Source organism: Vicugna pacos, chromosome 17 (assembly GCF_048564905.1).
Source record: "Vicugna pacos chromosome 17, VicPac4, whole genome shotgun sequence".
NCBI classification, from domain to species: domain Eukaryota; kingdom Metazoa; phylum Chordata; class Mammalia; order Artiodactyla; family Camelidae; genus Vicugna; species Vicugna pacos.
The window spans coordinates 9,514,008-9,533,669 of record NC_133003.1 but is presented as its reverse complement, the minus strand read 5'-3'; the positions used below and the strand labels follow the sequence as shown (position 1 = coordinate 9,533,669).

General features: G+C 43.0%; 1 long non-coding RNA gene across 1 annotated transcript in view; it reads right to left on the bottom strand.

The window, feature by feature from the left end:
* Positions 1-706: 706 nt before the first annotated feature.
* Positions 707-19,662, bottom strand: part of LOC140686698 (uncharacterized) — a 90,152-nt gene continuing 71,196 nt past the window's right edge. The window contains exon 3 of the long non-coding RNA XR_012060501.1: positions 707-865. This is a non-coding gene — a long non-coding RNA (uncharacterized lncRNA). The remainder of the gene's footprint in view (positions 866-19,662) is intronic.

The following is a 19,662-nucleotide window of genomic DNA, read 5'->3' as shown; positions in this document are numbered from 1 at the left end:
CGGGCTGGCTTGGCCTTGTTCCCAGCTCTGCTCACTCATGGGAGGGTCACGGTGGCCACGAGGTCTCAAGAGGCCCTCATAGGAGTCCACAGACAGAAGAGAAAGGGCTGCCAATTAGAGCTAATTGTGATGATTTTAAAAAGAACTTTTGCTTATAAAAAAACCTTTGACTCTCACACTATTTTCACCCAAATTAGTTATTTGTCTGCCTTAATTGCTACTGGTGTTTTCTTTGGAGGAAAGCCCTTTGAAAAGAGACACGGTGTGGATATGCAGGAACTAACTTTCTGGGACATGAAGTCATTCGGGGGTGTATTTATAGCCCAGCCATTGCTGTGTATGTTGGTTTCTAACCCGACGTTATAAAAAACAAGAACTGAAAAAACCCAAAAACCAAAAAGAGAAGAAAGACACAAATGAACTTATCTACAAAACAGAAACAGACTCACAGACACAGAAAACAAACTTATGGTTATCAGGGGCAAAGGGGATGGGAAGGGATAAATTGGGAGTCTGAGATTTGCAGATACTGACTACCATATGTAAAATAGATAAACAGTAAGTTTCTTCTGTAGAGCACAGGGAACTATACTCAATATCTTGTAGTAACCTACAATGAAAAGGAATATGAAAACTGTATGTATGTGTATGTATGACTGAAACATTCTGCTATACACCAGAAATTGACACAACATTGTAAACTGACTATACTTTAATAAAAAATTAACAAATAAATAAAAATTTTTTTTAAAAAAACCAAGAACTGTAAGAAATGGGCACAGTAAACCAAACATTTTCTTCCGATTGGGTCATGGTTCCACAATTTCAGCCTCGTCCTCCGCTCAAGGGATGGTTATTTGTTTTCCTAAATAAAAGTGTCGGAAAAAATGATTAGAGGTGAAATGAGATCCTCCTGGCAACTCAATGCAAAGCAGAGTAATTGAAAAGGAGGGGCCAAGTGGCTGGGCTCCTGTGTGCAAAATGCAAAAGAAGCTTGCGTGCTGGGGAGCTTTCCTGGGCAACTTTTACCTGACTTTCCCCAGAGCTGTCCCAGGGCCTCCCGAGGAGGAAACACAGTGTCCTAGTGGGCCACCTTCGGTTCTTCTCCAATCAGAGGGGATTCACGTTAACTTACCAGCATTCTCTGTATTTTTGATTAAAACCATTTGAGCTTTGCTGCTTATCAGGCTTTCAGAGCCATTGACCTGAGGTTGTCAACGGGCTGTCTGAAGTCATAGCTGGCCTACAGAGGTGCTTTCTTTGGCCTGCATGGTGTTTTTAGCTATGATTTCTAAATACTTGCCAGGTTTTTTTTTTTTTCTGTCCCTTAATTGAGAGAGTTCACATTAAATTCAGATTTCACGTTCTTAAAAAATACATGATCATGACCCAGATTCCTGCCTGTTACAGTGAGTGGCCGCTGCTTCCTTTATACAGGAAAGTTGTCTCTGCACGAACATCTCTATGTCTCAATTTCCTCATCTGAGAAATCGGGACACTAATTACGCCTGTCTTGTAAAACAGCGGCTAGCAAGGAGCTGATATACATAAAGCAGTGCCTGGCACGTGATAAGTGTCACAGTCTCCCCCCAGCTCAGTTTATTTAAATTTCCATCAGGTCTTTATATGCATTTGCCTTTGTGACTGTTGCTGTAAGCCATGCAAAAGACGGTTGGCACAGAAATTTCTGGAAAACGAAGGAAGCTGGGGAGAGTTAGCATCTTCCTGCCAAAAACTGCTGGCCCTAGTATCATAGAGGTATCAATGCTCCCTAATCTGGAGAATGTTTCAGGGTTCCAGTGCAGATCCCTTGCAGATAACAAATTAACTGTCTCCCAGTACCAACCTATGGGAGAATCTGAAGGTGAAGTCTTAAAGCACATGGTGCTGGAGGTGATAAAGCACCCTATGGGAAAAAATGAGTGTAACAGACTAGGGGCCCGCATCACATCCTCCTCCCCTGAAGATGCCACATATTAAAGAACATGCACTTCACTACCCCGACAGAAGAGGGCGCTCTTAAACGAAGAAAGCAATTGAGTCATTCAAACCCCTGCCTGCTACATTTTAAAATGATCATCCTGTTAAATCTAAGACATTTAAAAACAGAACACGGGCAACCTCCATATAGTTATTATATACGAACAATGAAAATGGGAAACAATTGATGTAAATTAGTAGAGGAATAGCAGAATAAAACTATACATAACATATCATGTGCTATTAACAACTATTTACAGATACACAAGGGCACCTCAAATAAGAAATCTGAAGGAGAATGGGCAGAAAATAGCAATACGTGAAATAGACAATCAGACTTAGGAAATAACTTAAATAAAAATAAAAACTGTATCAGAAACAGAGATTAAATTGCAGTCCCCAGGGAAAAATCAACTTGACTGAAAATAAGTTAAGGTAGGGGGGCGTGTGGAGAGTATAGCTTAAAGGAGGGAGGAAACAGCTCAGTGGTAGAGCACGTGCCTAGCATGCACAAGGTCCTCGGTTTGATCCCCAGTACCTCTAATCAAATAAATCAATCAATAAGCCTAATTACCTTTTCCCCTAGATAAGTAAAAATAATAATAAAATTTTAAAAATAAATTAAGAAACTTTGAGAAAATAAAAAGTTAAGGTAAAGAAAGTGAAACAAAGGATCTGAGAACAAGTGTAAGTATTCTTGGAATAAGTCTAAGTGGCATTCACGAAGGAGGAAACAGAACAATGGCTCTAACTGATCTTTAAGAGTCTAATCCAAGAAAACACTCGAGGAGAACAAAATATTCTGGAACTCACATATTGAAAAAGTCCACCATGTGCTCAGGACTGTCAACTCCAAACCACAACTTAGAATAAGTTTTAGACTTTAAGAGATCAAGAAAAAACAACCTGAGCCTCTCAGTAAAACGACTGCGTCATCAGTTGAGGATAAAGTCTCAGGACTGTATCACGCTTCCCAACAGCAACGTGTAAAGCGAAAGAAATTGGAGCAACGGTTTCTCGAAACTTCAAGAATGAAATTGTGAACCAAGGATTTTTTCCCCTAATTTAGGTAGACTTTTAGATCAACTCAAATTAAAAACAAATTTAAACATGCAGGGACTTAAGACTTAAGGAACACCATATTCATAAGTTCTTGAGAAATCTCAAGGTGCTCAAGAGGATGGACAAGTTTGGAAAAATGTCAAAATGTTGACTATATGTGTATATATGTTATGTATCTTCATCAGCACACTTAGACATATATATTCATAGATCTGAGACAAAAACACGCAAATGGTAAGGGTGGGAGACAGTTTGTAAATGTTTTGTGTTGATAAAGTTGAAACAGCACAACTGAAACATAAGACAAGAAGGGAGGGGAAAAAGGAAAGCAGAATGAGCACACTAATGATCACGCAGGCAATCAGCGAGGATATCACTTAAAGATGACAAATCAAACAGTAGAAGGCTGAGTAAGGAAAAGGGAAAATAAGAACGTAGAAAAGGTATTAATACTTAGGTAAATACGAGGACAAAAATACAAACCCTTTCTAAATACCAAGAAAGAAATTTTTTAAAAGCAAAAATAAGCCACTTAGGGGAAAAACCCCACAAGTATACATAACAAAATACACAGCATCAAGTGGACAGACGTAAGTCAGGGTGATCTTAAAACGCATTATATCAACGGAAATTTATCAGGCTTCCCACCCGGATCATTGAAACCACACCTCGTCCGGTATATGCAGAAAAATGGACATGTTATTTTATAAATAAGCCATGATAAATTACATAAAATAGAAAATTTTATAAATTTTGCTTATAAGTAAATGCTGCTCTGGACAGCATTCTCTGATCATATTGTAGTAAAACTAGGAATAAGCAAAAATAAAAAATAAAACAAAGCAGATACTTCAACCTGAAGATGGAAAATCTCTCTAAAGAACCCTTAACAAGACAAATCAAGACTAGGAATTTCTTTAAAAAAAACCAAAAAAGTCTGATCAGTCACCCTCTGTCATTTGATTGAAGTGTTCAGTACATTGACACGTGAAGTGATCATGGACAGGTATGTATTTACTGCCAGTCTGTTAATTGTTTTCTTGTTGCTTGTACAGTTCTCCACTGTTTTCTTCTTCTTTTAGTTTTTTCCCTTGTCTGCTGATTTTCTGTAGTGGGAGGCTGGGATCCTTTCTTTCCTGTGTTTGCATACCTGTTGTAGGTTTTTGATTTGTAGCTGCCACGGGGTTCATATATGTTGACCTATCGCTATACCTACTTGTTTAAAACTGGTCATCATTTAAGCTCGTACCCATTCTGAAAGAGCTACAATTTTTTACCTCCCTCCCCCACATTTTGTGTCTCGACGTCGTATTAAATATTTTTATGTTTATGCCTTTACTGTTTATGGAAGTTAAGTTGACTTTGCATTTGTCTTTTAATCTTCGTTCAAGCTTACTTAAGTGGCTGACACGTAGCTTCTCCTAGTGGGGCTTTCCCCTTTGCTATAGATCCTTACTTCTTCTCCCCTTAGAGAAGACCCTTTAGCATTTCTATTAGGGTGGGTTCAGTATCGATGAACTTTCAGTCTTTGCTTGTCTGAGAATTTTGTTCTCTCTCCTATCTAAGTGATAACCTTGCTGGGTAGACTATCCTAGGTTGCAGATTTTTTCCTTTTTAGTTTTTTAAATATACTGTGTCACTCCGTCTGGCCTGCAAAGCTTCCGCAGAGAAGTCAGCTAAGTGCCTCATGGGGGTTCCTTCGTATATGACTCATTGTTTTTCTCTTGCTGGCTTTAGAATTCTCTCTTTAACTTCTGCCATTTTAATTATATGTCTGGGTGTGGGTTTGTTTGGGTTCATCTTGTTTGGAACTCTCTGTGCTTTCTGTATGTGGATATTTGTTTCCTTTTTTAGGTTTGGGAAGTCCTTAGCCATACTTTCATTAAGTACATTTTTGACCTGTTTCTCTCTCTCTCCTCTTTCTGGGACCCCTGTAATGTGAACGTTGGTATGTTTGGTATTGTCCCAGAGGTCCCTTAAACCGTTTTCAGTTTTTCAACGTGTTTTTCTTTTTGCTGTCCTGATTGCGTGATTTCCACGGCTCTGTCTTCCAGATCACGTGTGCGTCCTTCTGTAGCCCCTAGTCTGCTGTTCACTCCTTCTAGTATGCTCTTCATGTCAGCTATTGTATTCTTCAGTCCTGACTGGCTCTTTTTGACTTTTTCTAGTTTCTAGCTAAAATTCTTACTGTGTTCATGTATGCTTTTTCCTAATTCTGTTAGCATTCTTATTAACAATGCCTTGAACTCTTTACCTAGCCAAATTATTTCTGTTTCATCAGTTGTTTTTTCAGGGGTTTTCTCTCGTTCTTTCCACTGAAACAAATTCCTCTGTCTCCTGATTTTGCTTAGTTTTCTCTGTGTCTGTGAAACCAAGGTGTCGGCAGGGTTGGTTCCTCCTGAGACCACTCTCCTTGGCTTCTAGGTGGTCGTGTCCGCCCAGTGTGAAATGGTCTTCCTTCTGGGCATGTCTGCGTCCTGACTTTCTCTTCTTATAAGCACACCAGTCACACTCAATGGGGGCCCACCCCCATTTCCTCATTTAACCTCAGTGGCCTCTTGAGAGGCCCTATCTCCAAAGACAGTCACATTTTAGGTACTGGAGGTTGAGGCTTCAACATATGAAATGGCGGTGGTGGGGTGCAGAATTCAGCCCATAACAGATCACAGCACTTTTTCGTGTGGTCTTTTCTTTCTCCCTTTTTCTTAACTCCTTACTTCATTATTTTATGATCTTGTGTGTCCTCAATTTCCATTTCCATCTTGTGTTTCCATACTCATATCGATCATAAAAACACACGCACATTCCTACACATACATAACACACATATGGAAGGCTCTTAAAATGTGTAGAATGACCTGCACTAGTCACCCCTTTCTGTATTTTATTTTCCTTCTTCAAGCAAACCTTATGAAAATATCTGCATGACAAACTCTCACTCATCATCCTGAGGGCACACCGTTTTCCAGGGTGTGGGTGTTCCATTTCATTCATCTGTTCCCCAGAGCATTTTGTGGGTGCTGGCAATAATGCTGTCCAAACACTCAAGTACACACATGTCCTTTTATTCCTACAGCATAGATTCCGGAAGTGTGGTTTCTGGTTTGAAGGATACGTGTGCTTTTTTTTTTTTTTAATTTCAATAGATGCTTCCAGACTGGTTTCCAAAGCAGCTCCAATACTTCGTATCCCCATGAGGCAGGAAGAGCATCTCCCTTTTAAATCTTGAGAAACTGAAGTACAGAGGAGTTCAGGAATATGCTGGGACCTAAATAACTCCTGCCTGGCTTCCAAACAGGTGCCTTGTCCACCCTGACCTCAGCCTCCCAGCGTGACCCGCACCTGCCCTTTACCAGCCGAGTGTGTGTGTTTCAGATGAAGAGCTAGTTTTCTCTCCAATCTCCTGTGCGTGCAGCTGGCGGTGCCCTCGCTGGGACCCACAGGGCAACCGCTTCTGGGCCTGTGCTATTTACAACATATAATAGCCCTCTCGTAAAAGCATAATGATGCACAATTTGTAAAAATAATGATACTCCAGGAGCAGAAGTGGCTACTAGAGCCTGATGCCACTACATTTTCCCTGGGAGGTCACAAGCAATTGCTGGTGCAATGAAACATACGGGGACTCTCCTGCCTGATGAAACACATCATCCAAGTACAGGCGCTGTGATAAGAGAAAGGGAGGAGGGAAACAGGTACCAGGGGCAGTTTGGTGACCACATCTTTACTCTTTTAGTTATTATGTTTTATAAATAACTAAAAAAAAATGCCATTCGCTAAGCCCTGCTTACTTACTAAAGGCAGACAGAGAGAGAATAAAAGCAGAAAGCAGCATTAATTTTAAGAACAAGCTGAAACCTCTTTTTTTAAATCAATGGAGTTCATTTTGGGATTTCAATTATGCCTCTGGACGCAGGCGCTCGGAAAAGTTAGCTGTAATAATTCACAGAGCATCGCTGTAACAACATCCTTTCCAAATAAATTTGAGAGCAAAGCAAACGAGTTTCTGTTTTGACCACAGGGGAAAAAGTCAGCAGCACGGTGTTTGAATCCGTTCACGGTGTACAGGAGAGAAGTTCCGCCTATTTGTGAATTCTGGACGGAGAGACGAGAGTAATTAACATTTCATTTTCTTCTTGGAAAAATAAAATAGCGAGGGATCAGGTTGACATGGGGATGGTCAGGTAGGGCCAAACCATGGATTTCAATGGGTCTAATTTATACCTGAGTGTGAGCACATGAGCAGGGGGACAGGAGCTTCCAGGACAAAGTGACAACTTCAAGGTGTGACTAGTGGTCGAGAGTGAGAGCAGCCCTCTGGGGGCTCCCCTGAGATCACACCTCTGTGTGAACTCCTCCTTTTTCCTGTCCTGCTTTCTCACTCCCTCCCAGGTCCTCACTGGGAGCACTTCCTCCCTCAATCCCTGGCTCACGTCTGAGGAATTAGCGTCAAGACAACTGGGTGATAAATATCTGTTGAACTGAATGAAACGGAACAAGCCTTTCAGGACCTGTTGCTGCATCGAGGTAACTTTTGAGCTCTTCACATCCCCTTTCTAAAAATTAGAACTGTGTTTCTGAAAGTAATATTTTGCTGCAGTTCAGAAAGTCTAAAAAACCCAGTTGCCATCATTGGCTTAAATGCACAGCTTACCTAATGTATACAAGTAAATCATAGGTAAAGTCATAGAAATAACTCTAATACACTAATGCCCACATGGTTTGAATGGCACTCTGCACTAGCATTCACAGTTTTATCATTTCATGAGAATTCTTTATTAAAGTTATAGAAATGTTATAAGCAGTTTCTGAGAAATCTTTTTGGAGATATAGGAAGATAAAGATATAGTATCTTTGTATAAACCTATCCTTTCTTTTTTGGAAAAGAAAACAAACGGTGCTGAATTTTCCAATTATTTCTTCTCCCGCTCACGTGGCTGGGCCAGTTACCAATAGCGTGTTGCCCTCAGTTCCAGGATCACCCTTTTTGCCTGCTTCGTGGCCGGGAGGTGGACCTTACAGCTACTTTCCTTTGACAGCCAGGATGATGTTAAGTCTTGTCAGTCGAGGGTGCTGAGAGAACACTGGAGAAGGAAAGGGTGTTCTCGTCCCGGCTCTGGTGTGCCCCCTCTTGCCCTGGTGGTGCTTCTGCCAAGTGGGTGGCTTTTTGTGGCCATGTCCTCAGAGCTGGCAGCAAGAGTCACCTGATCGTGGGGTGTACAGCTGCACTTCTAAGGGCAGCTAATGAGTTCTCGGGGTACCCAGCTCATTTCCTGGTCGTTTTCGGATGCCAGATTCTTCCCAAGGAATAAACAGTATCCCACCACGGTTTTAGGGAGCTTCTCAAAACCCTTCTAGCGAATCCATCAGGTGTCCCAGCTGGCTTTCCAGAAAGGCAATGGCATCCACCCGTCACCCCTCTGGGAAGCTTCCTGGTGACTTTCCTTGGCATCCCAGGTGGTTCTCTGCCTGCCAGCCTCAGCCTCAGCCCACTGACTTTGGACACAACACAGCAAATTCTCCATCATCCAGTGGGCTTCAACCACACCCTTGCCAACAAGCTCCGAATCCCAGCCTTGGGAAGAATACACCCTTCTCAAGTTTGTTGCCTCTTTGGGTATCACCCACTACCCCCAGCCCTAGGGTATCCTTAAGAGTTCTTTATTCCCCCTCCTCTTAGCCAATTCCCTGTTAATAATTTTTCACATTAAACTTTCCTTGTCTGGCTTCCGATAGACCCCTAGCTAATAAAGTGATTACGGAATGCAAAATACCTAAATCTCAAAAATGGGAAGTTCTCTGAATGTGCGAGTTCTTTGAAGAAGTTTTTTTGTACAGATATTTAAATAGGTTGTGTCCTTTCAATCTCTTTTTCTAAAGTTGTTCTTAAAGTCTGTAAATAGTTTTCAATTTGAGGCAAAAGAAGTCACTGGCCCCAAGAGTGACAGTTCTGATTTTTTTCTTTTTACATTTTAATAAACTTTTTAAAAAAATTTCAGCTGTGTAAAAGATCAGCTTCAGGGACCCCTGGAGAAAATCAATTTGGAAAGTGAAGAATCATGGGAAATGATGAATTACTCCTGAAATCAACTTTCTCCTCCCTTCCTCCCTTCCTTCCATGACTTGAGCCTTTTTAGAGCCTGCTTTCCTCACAATGAGATTCCTGGATGCAGAAGACAGTATTCTGCAGGTGCTTAATAAATGTGCATTGAGTAGACCAGACATTGGCCAGCCTCTGGCTGAGCCTCTGTTGCAGCCAGTGACCTCACTCTAAAACAGAAGGAATGACTACACCACCATTAGCACCACCACAAAAGAAATGACTGCATGGGGGCATCTTCTCTGCATTATCTCAGCCATCACCATAGCCAGCCAGTGAGTAGATAGGATCCCTGTGGCCTTATAAGGTAGAGATGCGAACGGCTCCTCCAAGCTCACATGGCTTGTACACAGCAGCGCTGGGATTCTAAATCAGTCCTTTAGCCGCCCAAGCCAGACTGCTAACCGTCACCCTGTGCTTCAGCCCTAAGAAGGTTCTGTACATCTTCACGCCCACAAGACACACAGGATAGCAGTCTGGGTCCTCAAGAGAGACACCTATCAACTTAGATCAATACATGGCTTTAAAGATCTGCGAAAATGAGTCAACCTGTGATGACCTTTTCTTACAGAAGTAAAGTAAAAGTTACCCCCGGAATGACCTCTGCCTGCTTGTTACAGTGGGGGTGGGAGTGGAACAGGAAAGAAGGAAGATGCATAATTTGCACAATTTCCCACCATGTTGAAATAAAAAGGTATAAAATGATCATTGCACTCAATCGGGAACGGAGGCATCGAATGGACCATCGTAAAGAAAATATAACAGTAGCAAGGCTCTTGGGCGGAATCAGTTCCCCAACACCCTGGTAAGAGCGTGTCTCAAGTCATAGTGCGTATGTTCCACTCAAATACCCCATACAGTCAGTAGGGGTAAAACATTAGATGGAGAAGTCACTTTCAGAAGGAGGGTAATTGAATTTTTAACAGTGATGAAACAAGCTTCACTAGAGTTGGTTTCAAAATTAAATGGCTTCTCTGATGTTCACTTTGACTCCTGGTGCATCAAAATAGAAAACGCTCTTTTGCATGCATTCCCACAGCCATTTCTCTGTAATACTGTGCCGCTTTGACAAGCGTGTTATGTTAGAAGGAAATAACACACAAAGGGAGGTGGGCTGCCTGGGGACCTATCATATGGAGTCCCTGTGACTGACTTAAAATTATTCAAAGATCAATGCAGAGAGACGTGGTTTGCATCTCTCCTCTAAGCCTTCTCTGGTCTCCTTGAAAGGCAAGGATAAGAAATTTCAGCTTTGAAACCTCGGCTTCAGTAACTTTTCGGCTCAGTTCTGCAGATACTAAATTTCAGAACACTTTCCCCTCTCAAGTGATACATTCTCAGGGTGATTGGTCACTTGTCAGCTGACAGGTTATTTACTTAGATGCGGGCAGAGGCAGTAGGATGCCACAAGGAGAATTTACTCCCGGACACTGGTCCTCAGGTAGGAATCCACATGAACCATTTATGGGACGTCGTTTGCCAGAATGCACCCTTTCCTTCTCCCTTGGTTTGTGGCTTTGCAGCTTCTCCTGCCAAGAAATAAAGTTTATTTCGCCTCCCTTGCGTTATGCATCTGGCTCTGACCAATAAAATGTGGTGGAAGTGACACTGCTGGTTCTGAGCCTGGGCTGTAAGGACCTCACACTCCTCCACTCACTTCTTTGGCCCCTGACTTTACCATGTAAACATGTCCAAGCTGACCTCCTGGAGCATGAGAGACCATGTGGACCCGAGGCACACGAACTGGGTTCTCCCAGCCAACATTGGCAAAGCAGCCACCTGGCCGCAGTTCATCATGGGGCAGGAAGGAGCCCTGCCAAGACCACAACTCCCCAGCTCAGTCTCAGCTAAACTGTTGACTCATAGAATCATGAGTTAAACAAATGATTGTTGTCTTAAGCCTAAGTTTGGTGTTTTTTTTTTTTTAATGCACAATAGGTAACTGACATACCATCTCAGAATTCATCTTGTTCTTGGTAGGAAGCCTGAAAACTGTCCCTCCCCCACATTGGGGGCTGGGGAGTCCAGGCTGTGTGCCAGCTGAGTGACCATGGGCTCCAAGTCTGCGGCTCTGGAGTTAACGCTGGAGCTTCTACAGGACAGAGCTCAGAATGCACTACAAACCAGACCAGCTCCAGGTGCAAAACATGTCATAAACAGAGGATCTAAACACCAGACGTCAGTGAATATTCCCGAGGGCACGTGGGGGTCATGAGATCGGGAAACAGGGACAAGGTGGAGACAAGGTGCAGTGTTTCCCTGGCAGCTGCCTCGTGTGCTGGGTGGGCTCCCCAAGCACAGACGTTTGGCCAGGCTTGCTCCCCAGGACCTCACGCCCTTGAGCGCCTCAGTCAGTGCTTGTAGGTGAAGATGTGTCTTGATGGCTCATACTTATGACTCGCCCCTCTGCACTGGCTCCTGAGTAGACAGGAACCAGAGGAAAGATGCCCAAATAAATGATCAAAGAATCCACTACTGGAAAACAAATTAAGAAATATTCATCTAGCACCTCCTGTGGGTTGGTAGGGTTCTAACTACTTAATAAGTAACAGCCCACTTAATTCTCTTAACAGCCACGTGAGGTAGGCGTGAACTTTATTCGCATCTCCCCCACCAAGAGCAGGCACGCAGTATTACACAGTTTGCCCAAAGACATGCAGCCGGCAAGTGGCCGGACCAGTAGCCTGGCTCTCCAGTCTGCCTGCTGGCATCTCCTGCTGCTGCCGCCTGTCTGAAAGTCATCACACATAACACAGAGGCTTTAAGAGGTGCTTAGATCAACCCCTCCTTCTATAGATGTGTATAAACATTTGGACCCAAGACTTACATGACGATCTTAAAAATCACACCGTGAAGGGCAAAGGCTGGGCCGGAATACACATCTGACACAGTTTGATAGTTTCTCCTCTGGACCAAACTGATGATGTGAAAAGCTATTTCACGGGCATCTTTATTTCTGAAAGCGTTCAGAATGTTGAGACTTCTTGGGCTCTGATTGTCCTACCCAAGAAGAAGTGGCAACTACCAGGAGGAGTTTTAAGGAGGAAAAGGGGAACGTTAATGAGACAACTGATAGGCTTTCCAGTCTGTAGGTAGTCAGGTTACGCTGAAATAGAACGTGCGTCCCACTCACACACTGGAATCTATCAGGGATTCCAGAAGCCTCAAGGACTCGGATTTTTGTCTAGCATGTGTGGGGAGGGGTCTGGTGGACTAGTGTATAGTGTCTTAACTGTTAGTGTGTCTACAAATCACTTACAATCTTATTAAAAGGCAGATTCTGATTAAGAAGTGCTGAGTGGCAGCCATATAAAAATAATAAAATAATGCCATTTGCAGCAACACGGATGGACCTGGAGATCATCATTCTAAGTGAAGTAAGTCAGAAAGAGAAAGAAAAATACCACATGAGATCACTTATATGTGGAATCTTAAAAAAAAAAAACAACAAAGATAAATGAACTTATTTACAAAACAGAAACAGACTCATAGACATAAAAAAACTTATGGTTACTTGGGCGGAAGGGGGTGGGAAGGGATAAATTGGAAGTTCGAGATTTGCAGATACTAACTAATATATATAAAATAGATAAACAAGTTTCTTCTGTACAGCACAGGGAACTATATTCAACATCTTGTAGTAACTTACGGTGAAAAAGGATATGAAAACGAATATATGTATGATCCTGTATGACTGAAGCATTGTGCTGTGCACCAGAAATTGACACATTATAAACTGACTGTACTTCAGTAAAAAATATATATATACTAAAAAATAAAACAAACAGAAAAATAAAAATTTCCAAATTCAAGGTTGTAAATAAATAGATAAGCCTGGAAAGAAAGAGAGAGGGAGAAGAAGTGAGCGAGAAGAGAGAGGGAGGGAGGAAGAGAGAAGACAGGCGGACGGAAGGAAGCGGGGAGAGATGTTCCAGCGGGAAGCCTCTCATCCAGTGACTCCTCAAAACGAGGAGGTTCCGTGTCCTGGTGATTCCAACGTCGATACCAGGTAAGATTCTAGGACATATTATTAAAGTGGTGAAAGTTCAATTAAAAACAAAAAAGAACAAAAAGAAAAGGAAAGCTGAGATCATCAAACCCCACTAAGGGTGGGCTGCTGGAGACCTTTCCCTTTATATTATAGCTTTTTTTTTCCATTTTTTTAATTGTGGTAAATACATATAACATAAAATTTACCATCACATCCATTTTTTAATTGAAGTATAGTTGATATCCAATGCTGTGTTAATTTCTGGTGTACAGCATCATGATTCAGTTGTCCATATATGTTCTTTTTCATTATAGGCTACTACAAAGTATTGAATACAGTTCCCTGTGCTGTACAGTATAAACTTGTTGTGTATCCATTTTATATATAGTAGTTAGCATCAGCAAATCCCAAACTCCCAATTTATCCCTTCCCACCACCTTGGCCCGCTGGTGACCATAAGTTTGTTTTCTATGTCTATGAGTCTGTTTCTGTTTTGTAGATGTAGATGAGTTATCTGTGTGTGTGGGATTTTTCAGATTCCATGTATAAGTGATGTCATATGATGACTTCTTGCCAGGCCTGTTGGAGATCCTGCAGATATAAGCCCCCTGCATCCAACAGAGCATCTGTCAAAGTCTCTTGTGATCTTTGTAAAGAAGGTGGGCATTAGGGCTCAGGAAAAAGCACGGCGAGGTGGGTTTAGGACTGGTTCAACGTCTGTCCCCAGGAGGAGCCCACGTAGGGCTGGGGCAGCTCTTCAGTAGAGTCTGGGGGAAACCCTGCTCCTTGTCGGTGACAGATGAAGACAGACAAGGCATGATGGTCTAACTGACAGGCAACATAAAGCCCAAAGGACTATCTCTGAATATGTTTGATGACAGAATCATTATCTAAAGACATCTTGACATGCTGTAACAAAAACCAGCGTTAGCAGGCTGAAATTTAAGGGTGTTTATTATCAGACAACCAACCAGCGAAGTCAAGATGAGGAAAAGGCCAGAGCCTGTGGCGATACAACAACATGTGAGGGAAAAACTTACCACAGACCCAGTGCCCTTAAGGGCACTTGTCAGATACAGGTGAATGGGACCCTTCCCTCCCAATGTTGTCAATGTCCTCTCCTGGTTTGAGAAGCACTGACCTAAAGATTTTCTCTTACTATAAATTCCATAGGGAAGCAATCTAAATGTCCATCGACAGATGACTGGATAAAGAAACTGAGGTATATTTACATAATGGAATACTATTCAGCCATAAAAAAGAATAAAATAATGCCATTTGCAGCAACATGGATGGACCTAGAGATCATCATTCTAAGTGAAATAAGCCAGAAAAAGAAAAAAAAACCATATGATATCTATCATATGTGGAATCTGAAAAAAAAGAAGAAGAAGAAGAAGAAAAAAAAGGACAGTATGAACTCATCTACAAGACAGAAACAGACTCCTAGACATAGTAAACAATCTTATAGTTACCGGGTAAAGGGGGTGGGTAGGGATAAATTTGGGAGTTTGAGATTTGCAAATGTTAGCTACTAGACATGAAAATAGATTAAAAAAAACAAGTTTCTTCTGTATAGCACAGGGAACTATGTTCAATATCTTATAATAACCTTTAATGAAAAAGAATATGAAAATGAATATATGTATGCATATGCATGACTGGGACATTGTGCTTACACTAGAAACTGACACATTGTAACCGACTATACCTCAATTTAAAAAAATAATTTAAAAAATAAATTGAATAAATTCCATAGAAGCCAAAAATCTAAGTAGGTGCCAAACTCAGTCAGATCTGCTAACCTGATTTTAGGGTACATTGAAACCATTATTTCCCAGAAGAGAGGATGAAAACAGTGACTGGGTCTACCACTTAGTCAGCGTTTACTACGGTGAGGCATCTTGCCAGGAATTGTACAGACAGTATCTCATGTTTAATAGTCACACTGCCCTTTCTATGTGAGCGCTAACAGCCTCACTTCCTAGATGGGATCCAGAGTGGTCCAGTGACTTGCCTGGAGTCGCACAGCCGGCGCTCATCAGAGCTGGGATGGAAGCAGAGCCCCCGCTGTGTGAGTATAGCTTAGGAACCCAAACTGTCTGGACTGGTCCAACAAAGTGCTGGGTCTGGGGTTGAGCTCTGGTCGCCCTGCTTTAGGGGCGCATCAGCCAAAATGAGCCTGTGTCCAAAACACGGTGTCTCTGGTCAGGCCGGAGAGCAGACAAGCACATCCTATGAGGCCTAGTTAGAGCAGCAGGTGATTTTCCCATCCCAGTAGGTGCTTAGGAACTGTCTGCTGAAAGACTGACCTCGGCTGGAAAGAAGTTTCATGCTGTCTGCTGCCTGGTTATCTGTCGCCGGGTAACAAACCATCCCAAGGCACTGGCTTGGAACAGTAGTTCTGGCACCTGGCTGGGCTTACCTGGGGCAGTCTCAGTCTGGGTCAATAAAGTGGTTGCAGTCATGTGGCGGCAGGGCCCGCAGTTATCTCTGAAGCACCTCTGCTCCCTTGTCTGGCGCCTGAGTTGGGAAGAGAGCGAGCTGGGCCCCTCAGCACCTTCCTCTCACTCTAGGTGGTATCTTCACATGGTCTTCTCGACGTGGCGGCTTCTGAGCAGTCTAACTCCACTACGTGGTGGCTCAGGGCTCCAAAGGTTCAAGTCCAAGTGAGGGGGAGGCCAGTAGCTGTGCACAGGCCACGCAGTGTGACTTCTGCTGCACCCGGACTGTCAAGTCCGCCACAAAGGCCTGCCCACTTTCAAGGGAACGTGACCTAGGCTCCACTCTTGAAAAGAAAGGGGAAGGACTCTGGAAGAGCTTCTTGGACCAGACATGCTGTTGCAGCCGTTTTTGTAAAATCCAACCTGCCACATCCACCCAGAATGTTTGGGGTCGGGGTGAGGGGCCAGAATGGCTCTAGGTGGACAGAGGGTGAACCTAGGTCAGATTGTGGGTAAAGAAAGTAAAATGGAGACAGATTTTCCTTCAATAAAGGAAGATGTTTTTTAAAGGTGATGGATTCTCTTAAGGTGGAGTGAATCTTCTGCGACTGTATTAAGCACAGGTGGTCAGAACCTTTTCAGGGACTGACACGGTAAGGTGTCCGATCCCTCTGGCTGAGTGTATCCAGAAACCTACTATGGGTGCCAATTTAGGGGCCAGTGACTAGAGCAGGAAGTCGTCATAAGAACCCGAAAGGCCAGAGTACTGGGCAAAGCTAGAAGTTAAAACTTTTAAAAAACATGTAGAGAGCATGAGGCCAGGCTGCCCATAGTAAGATTAGTAGGTCTACCAAACTGAGCAGAGGCTGGAAATGGACATGCAAGCTGGGGGCTGGGAACAGGATTTTGAAGTCAGAAAAGAACACATCAGTATAAGCAAAGGAGACCTGGATCTAAAGGTGCAGAGATGGGGGCAGGGTGCTTAGCACGCGCGAAGTCCTGGGTTCAATCCCCAGTGCCTCCATTAAGGTAAATAGGTAAATAAATATAATTACCTGTCCCCCCAAACAAACAAAAGATGGTAAAGGTTTGGGGAGCGGGTGAAGGGAGGCAGAAGTGATCTGTGCAGTAAAAACACACCCTGGAGTGATGTGTGTGTTTCCTGTGCCAGCTGGGGTACTGGGGGTGCCAGAGGGGGCAGAGGGACGGCTGGAAAAGGTCAGCCTGGCTTTGAACATGACGTAGACAGGAATACTTAAGCATCGTCCAGAGCATTTGGATTTTTTTTTTAGGTGGAGGGAGGTAATTAGGTTTATTTATTTAATTTTTTTTTTTTTAATGGAGGCACTAGGAATTGAACCCAGGACCTCGTGCATGCTAAGCATGTGCTCTACCACTGAGCTACACCCTCCACCCTGGAGGATTTGGATTAGTGTGAGAGTGAGGCGTCTTCTAAAGCCAAGACTATTCATTCTTGCGGGACCAGGAGTTCCGTGGTAACTGATGGCGTTTATAGATCAAAAGTGCTACCTATGCGCTGCTGGGTGCTACACGAGTCTTGACAGAGTAAGTATTTTTCTGCGCTCTGTTAAGTTCTAATGAACGAAAGTCCCTGCCTGCCAGCTTCAGGCTGGGATGACACCCGGACAGGGAATCACAGCTCCCTGGCCTTCCACGTCAGTTTTGATTGTTTGTTTTGTCTCTTTTGAGGGTGGGGGGAGAGAGGTAATTAGGTTTGTTTGTTTGTTTGTTTATTTTTTAACGGAGGTACTAGGGATTGAACCCAAGACCTTGTGCATGCTAAGCATGTGCTCTACCACTGAGCTATACCCTCCCCCTCCTCCACTGCATGGTCTTGAGAAGATTCATTTCATAATTAAAACCCATGTCTGAAAAATAAAATAAAATAAAATCCATGTCTAATGAGCCACCCAGCACCAAGGAGCCACAGCATGTCTCCTGCAGTCCCGGTGAGGGTCTTTGTCAGACTGGGCTTGGCGCCAAGAAGAGAAACCACAGCATACTACGTTTATCTATCTGTGTTATCTGTGTGTCTATGTGTGCATCTCTCTGTCCATGTAGGCTACAGGGAAAGTTAGGTACCTTTAGATAAAATGACAGGTACAAGCAGTTGAGATTAAGCTGGTGATGGGCAAATGCAGGTCTGAATCAATAAAGGCAACGTCATCCTGGGCCTTCCTGGACAAGGGTGTGGGCTGACTCTTGTGGCAAGTCAGTGAGCCAAGGGCGTACTTCATCTCACGAGGGGGTGGAAAAATGGGTAGAATGGATAGAATGGTAGTGATCTTTCAGAGACCGGGAATGACACCTTTCAGCTAATAAGCCAGCAGTCCCATCCTGTACTCACAGACATGGGCCACCCCAAGTCACCATGCCTGGGAGTCCACCATGAGCTGCCGTGAGGAGCTGGTCCTTCTCCACTGCTGATGGTGGGGCCGGTGTGCCAGACCTCTCAATTGCAGAGCACATTGATCAAGGAGCAGATACATGAATTTAAATCAATATTTAGATACAGTTCAGTTGGAGGGGAGTATGATTCATGCCTTCAGCTCAGAACCTCTCTGGACCCACACAACTAGCCTGTGGCATCTCTTATCCTTCACCTCTTGATTTTCACTTTCCTAGAGAGAGAATGGTGCTGTTATGGGTGAGTGGGGAAAACAGAATGAAATCCCGAGTGAAAAAGTGGCCCAGAGGTTCAAAGGGATATAGATTAAGACTAAAACCCTCATCCCTGCTTTGAATTATAGAATGTTGTAGTGGGAAATGGCCTTAGAAATGGTCTAAACCAATTTCTCTTCTTATAGTTGGGAAAACTGATTCCGCAAAGGAAAAATTACATATCTCCTGGCCATTTCTTTCTATGATAGGGCATTTATCCAATGCACACAGTGAAAAAGGATGGGAAAAATATAATTTGGGCTTGCAGAATTTTATTTTCAAAATGCTTATATTCAACATCTTGTAGTAACTTATGGTGAAAAAGAACATGAAAACGAATATATGTATGTTCCTAGATGATTGAAGCATTGTGCTGTGCACCAGAAATGGGCACAACATTGTAAACTGACTATACTTCAATAAAAATGTGTGTATATATATATAAAACCCTGCCATAGAGTAATTGCCGTATCGTTGTCACTGTTGCAGCCTGGCCTGGTGGGAAGGAAGAAACACTGTGGGCCAGGAATTCTGTGATCTGGTCCTAGCAGCATCTTAACTAGCTCTGGAACTTTCTCTGAGGTCCCTTTCTGATTTTCTCTCTTTAGCCTCAAACCTGTCAGAATTCAGAGCACACAGTTGATGCTAAAAAAAGTCTGATGAATGAATAAATGCACTTAAGCTCTAAACTTCCATGCTTCTCTGCATAGCAATAAGAAAAAAAAATAAATCCTCTTGAAAAAGGAAGGCTTCATCTATCAGAATATGGATATATTCAGATTCCTGGATTTGTGTTAAGATAAATTCACAGTAATTTTACTAAAAATACTTCCCAAAAAGGCATTAACTTAAGGGCACCATGAGGCCCCAGAGATGCTCATTCATATCATTCCGTTCAGGAAGAGAAGCACTTCATTTTTATTCCCTGGAGAGTCAGGACCCTTGGGGACAGCTTTAAAAACTGATGTACTTTAAGCTTCCTGTATCCTTGCCCCTCAAAGTCAGGTCCCTGGACCAGTGACATCTGCATCAGCATTACTTGGGCGTGTGTTAGAATTGCAGACGTTCAGGCCCAACCCTGGAGTTTGAATCTGCACTCTAACAAGAGCTCCAGGTCGTTTGTGTGCATGCAACAGTTAGAGAAATGGGGCCCTACATCAGTCCAGAGGGCTATGTTAGGAGAACACTTTACAGTTTGTAGCTCCCTTTGCCTCCATCAAAGAACTTGCTGTGTGCACCACCTACTTAAACAAGGGTAAATCCCCAGTGACACAAGCTTCTGGAAGCCTTCAGAGTAGTTTCTTCTCAATTATTAGATTAAACCCTATGAAATCACTGCTACTCAACATTTTTGAACTACAAAAACGGCCATCTCAAGTATTTCAACATACTATAATAGCTAC